Source organism: Impatiens glandulifera, chromosome 6 (genome assembly GCF_907164915.1).
Source record: "Impatiens glandulifera chromosome 6, dImpGla2.1, whole genome shotgun sequence".
Classification (NCBI taxonomy): Eukaryota; Viridiplantae; Streptophyta; class Magnoliopsida; order Ericales; family Balsaminaceae; genus Impatiens; species Impatiens glandulifera.
The window spans coordinates 22,078,385-22,088,174 of NC_061867.1; the positions used below are offsets into that span (position 1 = coordinate 22,078,385).

Below are 9,790 nucleotides of genomic sequence, written 5' to 3' on the forward strand. Positions count from 1 at the left end.
ATAAACAACAGCCATAGAATAAAATAAACATGCATCTGTGCAGTGCAGTCCAAGAGGCACAATCAATAATAAAGAAGTCAAACATATATATAATTAATTAACTACTTTGTAGTGATCATAGTTATACATCCCCACAATTTTATTACTGTATTTCAAGTAAGATAGATTGAGTCTTTCTCATGTTGAAAGCATTGACTGTAGTGGCGTTGTCTGATATTGTATGCAGATGGTTAAACTGATCAATTGTCAAGTCTAAACACGTAAACGAATGCGGGGAGATCGTTACATCTATTTTCGTGTCTATGTTATCAAACACACTCTGGATTGGAGCCAACTGCACATTGCAACGAACTTATATATGGGTGAAATTCTCCTTAAATCTGCTGTTCCAGATTATGTGTTCCATTATGTACCACGTTCACAAAATATGTTGACTCTTCATTGGGATCATATAAAAAAATAGAGTATCACTTTGATATAAACACCATCATTAGTGTAATAGTATTATAGTAGACAAGAGTCAAATAAAACATATGCACCTGCACCTTTTATCATTGGAGTTAACAAACAGAGGTGCATAACTGACTATTGACACAACATCATTGCATTCAAGTATCAAAGGCGAGCAAAGAAAGGTTAAAAATCCGAAAAAGCAAAGAAGATATATAATTGCCTCCTTGTTCATTTTTTGCATATCAGTGGAAAAAAACTATATTTACATATAACCAAGTATTATCATCTATAGGCAAGCTTTTAATGATCTTATTTTAGAATTATATATAAAAAAAACTATTCTTTTCTACACCAATAAGGAATCCAGCTTCAGCTAATGCTGCTAGAAGGCTTCCTTGACCAACATCTTTTCCTGTCACAGCGTATTCACTAACGAAAGCCTGAAATAATAGAGTCGGCCTCAGAATCATCTAAATGTTTCTTGCAATAGTTATCTTTTTGTTAATATATATTTATGGAATTAAGTAAATATAAGACAAGATTTAGCGCGTACCTTTGGGCCATTTCGTGATGTTTGATCAAACTTATAAGTCTTAGAGAAGACATCATCTGCATTGTTATAAATTTGTTGAGAAAATCAATCTATTAACAAAAAATTTAATAACAGAAAGGAAGATTGTAAGAATATTCAGTTCAAATTCTAATCTATACAAAATTACTTATCTTACATGAAAATCATAAAAATCATCTGGATGATCCAATGGTTGAGAAGAACCGTCACAGATTGTCATTATCTGGATGTCTGAATAGGCGTGTTTTATGGCAGAATAGAACTGGAGGTAATTCCCTGAAACAACATAAGTTTTCGCAATTTCAAATAGATTATGCATTTCATTTCAGAATTTTGCCATTTGATGGTTTCACATTCGCAGATCATTGAATACTAACATATTTTATTACTATTCATAAAATATGGATCTTTTTCAATAAAAAATATCATTGAATAGTAACAAAGTCTTCATTCCCAAAGTCTTCAAGTCAAAAGGTTATGGGTGCCCCATTGCTGCACGCATAGAACCCCAAGTTGATTTGGAGTCACCCTTAGCAAACTCAATTCCATCAAGAATCTCCTGCAATAATGGAAAATAATGTTCAAACAAATTGAAAATTATGTTTATTTCAAAAAACCAGGAAATGGAAAATGTGTATCATAGTAATTAATCCATATGTTAAGTTATTTACTTCATTGCAGCAAAAGGAAAATTTGGTAGAAAATATATGGATGCACCTTCTAGAAGATCAAAATAGGAATAGGTTCATCATCAATGGAAGATGGAAGACAAAATGAAATAGCATGTTTTTAATATAAATGAGCATTGAATTCATGGTTCATCGTCCAATCTGACTTTCTGCCTACTCCATCCATCAATCTGCCTACGCTAGCGAATCCTCTACCGATAATGAGAGTGTTAAGCTCCGTCGAATTCTCCTCTTCAATTTCCATATCCGTCGAAATGTTTAACTTCTGCTTCCATAGATCAATGAAGTACAAACCCATGTGTTGTTGATTGTCATTTATATAGATAAACTTGTAAGATTTACTTAAAATCCTAAATCCTCATCCAACATAATAGCACTTGGATAATATTCAAAACCCTAAAATACATAAGAATGCATTGAGACGAGAATGTCTTACCTTAGAGGAGCAGCGGGATCGAAGGGGATAGGGTTTGAGAGAGAGTCGGAACCCTAAAAATTGGAGATTTAAAATGAGGATCAAAATTAGGCGATTTATATAGTATGAAAGACGCATATTACATAATGCGCGTATATGTAATATGCGTCTTTCAATGTACGCATATTACATATTACGCGTAAGTGTAATTCGCGTAAGTATAATTCGCGTAAGTGTAAATCGCGTAAGTGTAAATCGCGTAAGTGTAATTCGCGTAAGTGTATTACGCGTAAGTGTATTACGCGTAAGTGTAATTCGAGTAAGTGCAATTACAGGGGTAAAATGGACATTTCGCAGGGCAAAAAGGCCCATTTTGCAAACATTAGTAGGCGCGGGTCTTTTTTGGAATTAAGGCACTTATGAGGGCCATTTCATCAAATTTCCCCCCTAATGGGCTTTATGAATTTGTCAGGCCCAACTTCTAAATGAGCTGACCCAACAGACTCGCAGGTTAACCATGGTTGCACGAAAGAGTGATCTAAGAACAAGGTGATTTACAAGCATTGAAATAGAGGAACAACCAAGAGAAAACGAAGTTGTTATAAGAGTCGAATTCATAGACCTTAAGGAGATGATCGTCCAAATGTCCAAGCAAATGGCGCTCCTAACCACCAACTCAGCTTAAGATCATGCAAGCACATCTATGAACGAACCAGAACCCCCTCTCCAAACTTACACGAACTCCAAATTCATAACTTTTCTAATCCACCTATACCTAATGTCGAACCTGTCATCAAGGAAGTCACGTACTATAATGATTCTGATTTAGATGGTGAACCGTTTGTCAACTAAAGAAGAGGCCCGATTACAAGAACTAAAAAAGGGGACAACCTGAAGGAAAAGAAAATTCGATTTATGGAGAGAGATATGCTGGTTCAATAAACAGACCTCTTACACCGCAAAAAGAAAATATTATTCAGCTTGAGACTACACAGGGGAAGATAAAAGTCGATTTCCATAAAATAATGAAAGGAAAGAATGTTAAGACATATGACGATTAGAAAGTGGATTAGAAACGTCGAAAAAGCCACAATCCCAAATGATTTTACATTGCTTAAGATTAAGATGTATATTTGTAAGAGTGATCTGTCATTCTTCGTCATTCTTCATAAATGGTTATCTCTCATCCATGATCCCTTTGATGTTAAACTGTAACTTCACTCCAGATCTTTCAAAGATATCTCGATGATATTTCCCTCACATGGTACTTGATAAACAATGCGACACAATTTGAAATAGTAGATGACTTAATTGAGGAATTCATATGCAGATTTATCATGCACCCGAGCTTATACAACCCAAAACAGGACTTGAAACATGTCAAACAAGTCGAACATGAGAAGTTCGCCAAGTATGCCGCTAGATGTATCGAAATTGCGTTAAGCATAAATTATCTCCATACTAGTACTCAATGATTTAATTTATTATTAAAAATATTATTTTAACTTATATGCGCAAGTAAAATTAAAAAAAAATGCTAAAATTTATATATATATATTAATGTTAGTTTATTTGTGCAAATAAATAAGGTAAATAAAATAAATATATATTAATTTTGATTTATTTTATAATTTTGTAGAGATTAAGAAAAATAGAAGTGAACAAAAAAAAATGAGAGAAGCCACGGTCAAACTAATAGTAATATTTACTACTATACATTCCAAAAATATTCTCAATATGTTAAAATTCATCGTGAGACAGAAGAATTAAGACCACTATAAATAGCCAACTAAGACAATAAATATAAGAGAAAAAAAAGACTGAAAAAAATTAAATGAAATCATATTCACAATTTTTAATTTTCAAGCTTTTGTGTAAATTTTTTATTTTGTATGTGCGGTTATTTGAGCGTTAATTATCTGTACAAAAAGTTTATAACATTTTAAGAAAATTACAAAGTAACGGTGATTGTTCTTGCTCTTATTAATCAAAAGAGATGACCAAGATACAAGTAGGGGGAAATTCCATTGTCCGCTCAAAATGCATTTGATTTAAACGCATTGAATCATTTGTTAGCTCATTTACGTATTCAAAAAAAACACATACAATAAAAATAATATAAAAAAAATGTTAGTATATTTAAACAATAAACATTATATTTAAAAAATATAAAAATTAACTTATCATAAAAAATGGAATACAAACTCTCGTAGTTGTAGTCGAATCAATTTTCGTCTTCAAATGACGAACATGATTCATTGATTGAGTCAAGAAAACGGCTCCCCAAGCAAAGTTTTTTATTTCATCAATGTTTCTCAAAAGGTCGAGAAACATGGATGAAACACCGGAGGGATTCATCGATGGACATATAAAACATCCTATTATTATTTGCAACACATAGACCGCAATAACTCCAAATCAATGTGGATATTTTGTAGGTTTCTCTTAACCCCTTCAATAATATTTCAGTGTCACTACGACCTGAAATATAATAGCTGTCGCCCAATAACTCATAACATAATTTTTCAGTTTTTTCTTTTCCAAAGACAGCTTCGCCATCAATGTGAAGACCCATAATTCTCAAAACGTCCTCTAAGGTGGGCATTATACGACTACCTCCGACAATAAAACAATGTTCCTACCTTAGAGGACGTTTGAGAATTATGGGTCTTCGCATTGATGGCGAAGCTGTCACTGGGAAAAATTTTGAAAGAGAAGAAACTAAAAGATTATGTTACGAGTTATTGAGCGACAAACGCTATATTTCAGACCGTAGTGGCATTGAAATATCATTGAAAGGGTTGAGAGAAAACCTACAGAATATCCCCATGGATTCGGAGGATATTGACATATATGTGCGCACCTATGTGTTGCACATAATAAGATGTCTTATATGTCCATCGATGAATCCCTCCGGTGTTTCATCCATGTTTCTCGGCCTTTTGAGAAACATTGATGAAATAAAAAAACTTTGCTTGGGAAGCCGCTTTTATTGGCTCAATCAATGAATCATGTTCGTCATTTGAAGACGAAAATTGATTCAACTACGACTACGGGAGCTTGTATTCCATTTTTTATGTTAAGTTATTTTTTATATTTTTTAAATATAATGTTTATTATTTAAATATATTAACATTTCTTTTTGATATTATTGTTATTGTAGGTGTTTTTGTTTGAACACGTAATTAGGCTAACAAATGCCTCAATGCGTTTAAACCAAATGCATTTTGAGCTGCCAATGGAATTTCCCGTGATTGTTACTTTGTAATTATCTATAATAAATGCGACCTTAGTGTTGTATCAAAAAATAATTTAAAATATAACGTTTTAAAAAAAATGTAATCATAATTGAACAACAGGTTTCTCATTTACCAAAGTTTCTATTTACTGCATAATGACAGCAAGATATATGGAATCGTGTGAACGGGTGATAAAGAGAATTGGTTACCTTTGGATCTCCAGCTCTTCCTAGAGTTGCCTGCATTAATCTTCATTCTGAGAACTTAAAGCTCTTATCTGAACTTCATGTTCATTCCTGAGAAATGTAATTTTCTAGAAAATCGTCCAAATTTGGAAGTTAACAATGTCTCTATCACTGATAGTTTCAGACATAAGCACAAAAAAGTAATAATAAGCCAGCAATAATCTATCAACAATCTATCAATCTACTAATAAATGAGGAGAGAATCCAAGAAATTAGTAATAAGTTGTTGGTCTTATTATATTATCTTTTTGTGAAGTTGTTCAAAAAAGCAAGAACCCTATAGATCTTCTTGCTCTAGAAGATAAAAGGATGAAAAGTTCACTGCATCCCAAATATCAAAGAGAAGAAACACGAATGAGCCAGCACCAAAAATTAAAGCAAATAGTAATGTATAATAGTAGAACCATACCAGGAAAAAGGATGTGAAGACAGAATTGAATACAGCCTCGCTTATATAAGCTTTATCCTGTCCAAGTTCCTGAAATAGAACGGAAAACAGTTGCAACAATTTAGCAATCATTCTTATATAAAACTAAAAAAAACATTAAGCAATATAGCAGGCCAACCAGAAGAAGATAAAAGCCAACATCTTGAAGAATTGGCCCTGGTCAATGTAAATAATGGACTCCTCTAGCAGAAACCGCATGAATGTACTGAATAGACAAAAATAAATTCATTTTTACAACTTACATATCTGGAAAAACATACATGGTGGAAGATAGAAATATGAGCAAATGAGCTATTGGATCATTGCCAATAATTCAAAATTCACTGATATTCTATTATACTAAATTAGTGTCTCTATAGGCAGGTTCAGTGTTAAGATTGATTTACATAATTCAATCTGGGACACCACATAAACCATTTCAAAAGTTTTTCCAATTTGGTTGAATATGAGCGTGTTCTTCAATTGTTTGGCATGGCCGGGATTTTCATGCTTCAAGTTGAGGAGATTTTCTCGTTGGAAGTTCTGAACAAACAGCTTCTCTGACACCAGGTCGACAAGGATCATGCATTGATCAATCAATTACGCAATAGCCTTCTTCATATTATAATTTAGTTTAGTTTCGAGCTAAAAGACAAAAAGCTAGTGATGAGACTTAGATCAAGATGCTAATATGATTAAACATGAAATATGACATCTGGTTACAGAAATTATGGTAGACTAGATGCACACCAGTAATGAATAATACCTTCAGGCCAACAGTGGCTAGCAACACAACGCAGTAGACACTTTCTCCTCAACATGTGGGATGTTTTCGAAATTTTCAGGTCTGTATGCAATCGCAACACAACGCAAACTTCTGGCTGCAGGCAACAGAAATTTTCACAAGATAGGAGTTAAATTTGAAGTGTGGAAGGCATCAGGAACATCTTAGTTAAGTCCACCAATTTTATTTGTATCAACTTGAAGTTGAAAAAGGAATAGAATTAAGATCACACAATCACAAATGAAAAGGCTATATCATCATCATGTGTAAAAATGATGCTAAGAGTAAGCTTCAAGTCCCTATATATCTATAGTTTCATAAGACAGCATCAAAACCCTAAGAGATACTTAGAATGATTCAAAGGAATGCGTATAATAATGAAGGTTTAACACTACTTTGTAGTTTAACAAATTATTATCTGTGAATACATTATATTGTATTACCAGCTTCAATGCAACACCTCCGCGTTTCTTCTCCGAGTTGAATGTAAATGCTTGGAGGATAGAACTAGCTTTTCTAATTCCTTCAAAGTCCATCCCAATCTACAATTGTGAAACTACAGTGAGGTTCTCTATAAACTGAAATAACAAAACATATATAAATTATCAATCATACGTTGACACCCCACTGGAGAACGGCTTTCTCTGTAGAGGATCAAGAAAATTTCTACATTCACAGGACCTTGAAAAACAGCATGAACAGAAGAAAATTTGTCTCGTCTTTTAAAGAGCTAAAATACTAAAGTTCTAATAACCCTAATGAACCTGACCAGTAACAGAAAATTGACACACATAACACCAAGGAATTTCTTTCCTAACCTGATTTATCATCACATCAACATTCAAAACAAAAATGAAAGAAACAAAATACATAGCTTCAATGATCAGGTTGTCAGACTCCTGAGTGTTGAGTTGTGCTATCAAGGTTCGAGTGTGCGACCGGCGTGGATCTGCTCTGGCGCGGTCCGAAGTCTGGAGAGAGAGTGGAGAAGATAGGTCTAGTCTACAGAGAAGCCAAAAGGCACGAACTAATCCGAAGAATGAAAAGGAAATGGGCTCTTTGAATTGGTTTGGGCCTATTTTTGTTTTTGAGATATTATTGGTCCATTGCTCGCAAAATAAAAATAAAATTAAATTAAAGTTAAACAAAAAATTTAATATATACATAATTTTAAAAATATATCTAGAATATTATTAATTATAAAAAAAAAATTTACTAAGATATTAATAAATATATATAATTTAAATAAAATAAATTATTCAAACTTAACTCAACTTACTACAGGACAAATATAATTATATTTGTTAATATATATACATAACTTAAAAAAATTCAAAAATATTATTTTTATTTAAATTAATATCTAATAAACTATTAAAAAATATATTTTTTAAATAAAATAAAATTAAAAATTGTCCAAAGGAAAACATTTCCAAATAGGACATATATATATTACTTCTCAATTTCTCAACAAACCTAATTCAGCACCAACTCTAGACTACTTGGAGGGTTTTTTTAAATAGGTTCATATATTTTTTTATTTTAATTTGATTTAAGTCATTCTTATTTTTAACATTATAAAATATTGTGTTTTTTATTAAAATATTTATACTAATTATAAACTTAAAAATATTATAGTCAATCAAAAATATTAATATAATAAATTGTAAGCAAACAAATATATATCATCTAAAGAGTTTAGGACTCAATTTAGAATTTAAATAGCTAAAACAAAAAAAAATTAGGATAAAGATGATAAATAATAAAGTGAGAGGGCCTAAAAACAATTATGATAAATAGTTTTATATAATTAGATGCGTTAATATTATAATCATATTTTGGGGTTATATATATATATATATATATATATATATATATATATATATATATATATATTAACATTTTAAATATTTAACCTTCTAAATATTTAACAATCTAAATATTTACTGTATATCAATATTTTGGTACGATAATAGTATTATATCATTTATATCGAAAAAAATATATTTAGACTTAATGTGTTTATTTTGAAAAAAAAAATATAAAGCCTTCTATAGTGAAATCAAATTAGTTTCATATATGGTAATAAAATATTGATGTATTTATATATTGAATAATATTAATGTTTAATTTTATTTTGATTTCATTTTCAAAAATTAAGTTTCTATAATTGAATTAAGATCAAGTTTGTTTGAAGAATAAAATAAATGTATTAAGGTCAGAGACATTAAATAAAAACATTGAGGATTAAGTTTAAAATTTATTTGGATAATGAAATAAATTTAATGAGATTAGTTAATGTTTAATTTTATTTTGATTTCATTTTTAAAAATTAAGTTTCTATAATTGAATTAAGATCAAGTTGGTTTGAAGAATAAAATAAATGTATTAAGGTCAGAGACATTAAATAAAAATATTGAGGATTAAGTTTCAAATTTGTTTGGATAATAAATAAATTTAATAAGATTAGTTAATATATTTATAACCGTTTAATTTTGCTGAAAAGTTGATCATAGTTAAGGGAATCTAATTTTTAAAATTAAAATGTAATTATTGATAATTTAATTAGTAATTATTTATTTATAATTATTATATATATAATTTATTAATATTATTTCAGTATTTATGCATTTACCAATATAACAAAATTTTAAAAATTTGTACATTTATCAAATACCAATTTTTTTTTTTTTTTAAAAGTACTCTACATTAACAATTCAGAATACCAACACATAATATTTAGGATATTTTATGAAATTATCCTAATCCTTATTCTCATCAATGAATCGACACCTTTAATAATAATAATAATAATAATAATAATAATAATAATAATAATAAATCAACAACCTTTTGCTTAAGTTAAAATATTTATGATAAAGCATATGGTAATAGTTGATACCTAGACAAATAGATACCATACCCTAAACTAATTATAATAACGATATCAGTTACTAATGTAACTTA

The 9,790-nt window shown here is 30.2% G+C and overlaps 1 long non-coding RNA gene across 1 annotated transcript; it reads right to left on the reverse strand.

Annotated features, from left to right (window-relative positions):
* Positions 1 to 6,808: 6,808 nt before the first annotated feature.
* On the reverse strand, positions 6,809 to 7,510 carry LOC124941311. Its single transcript, XR_007099636.1, has 3 exons — positions 7,439 to 7,510; positions 7,267 to 7,365; positions 6,809 to 6,920 (listed from the first exon to the last, which is right to left on the reverse strand). It is a non-coding gene; the product is annotated as an uncharacterized LOC124941311 (long non-coding RNA).
* Positions 7,511 to 9,790: the final 2,280 nt, after the last annotated feature.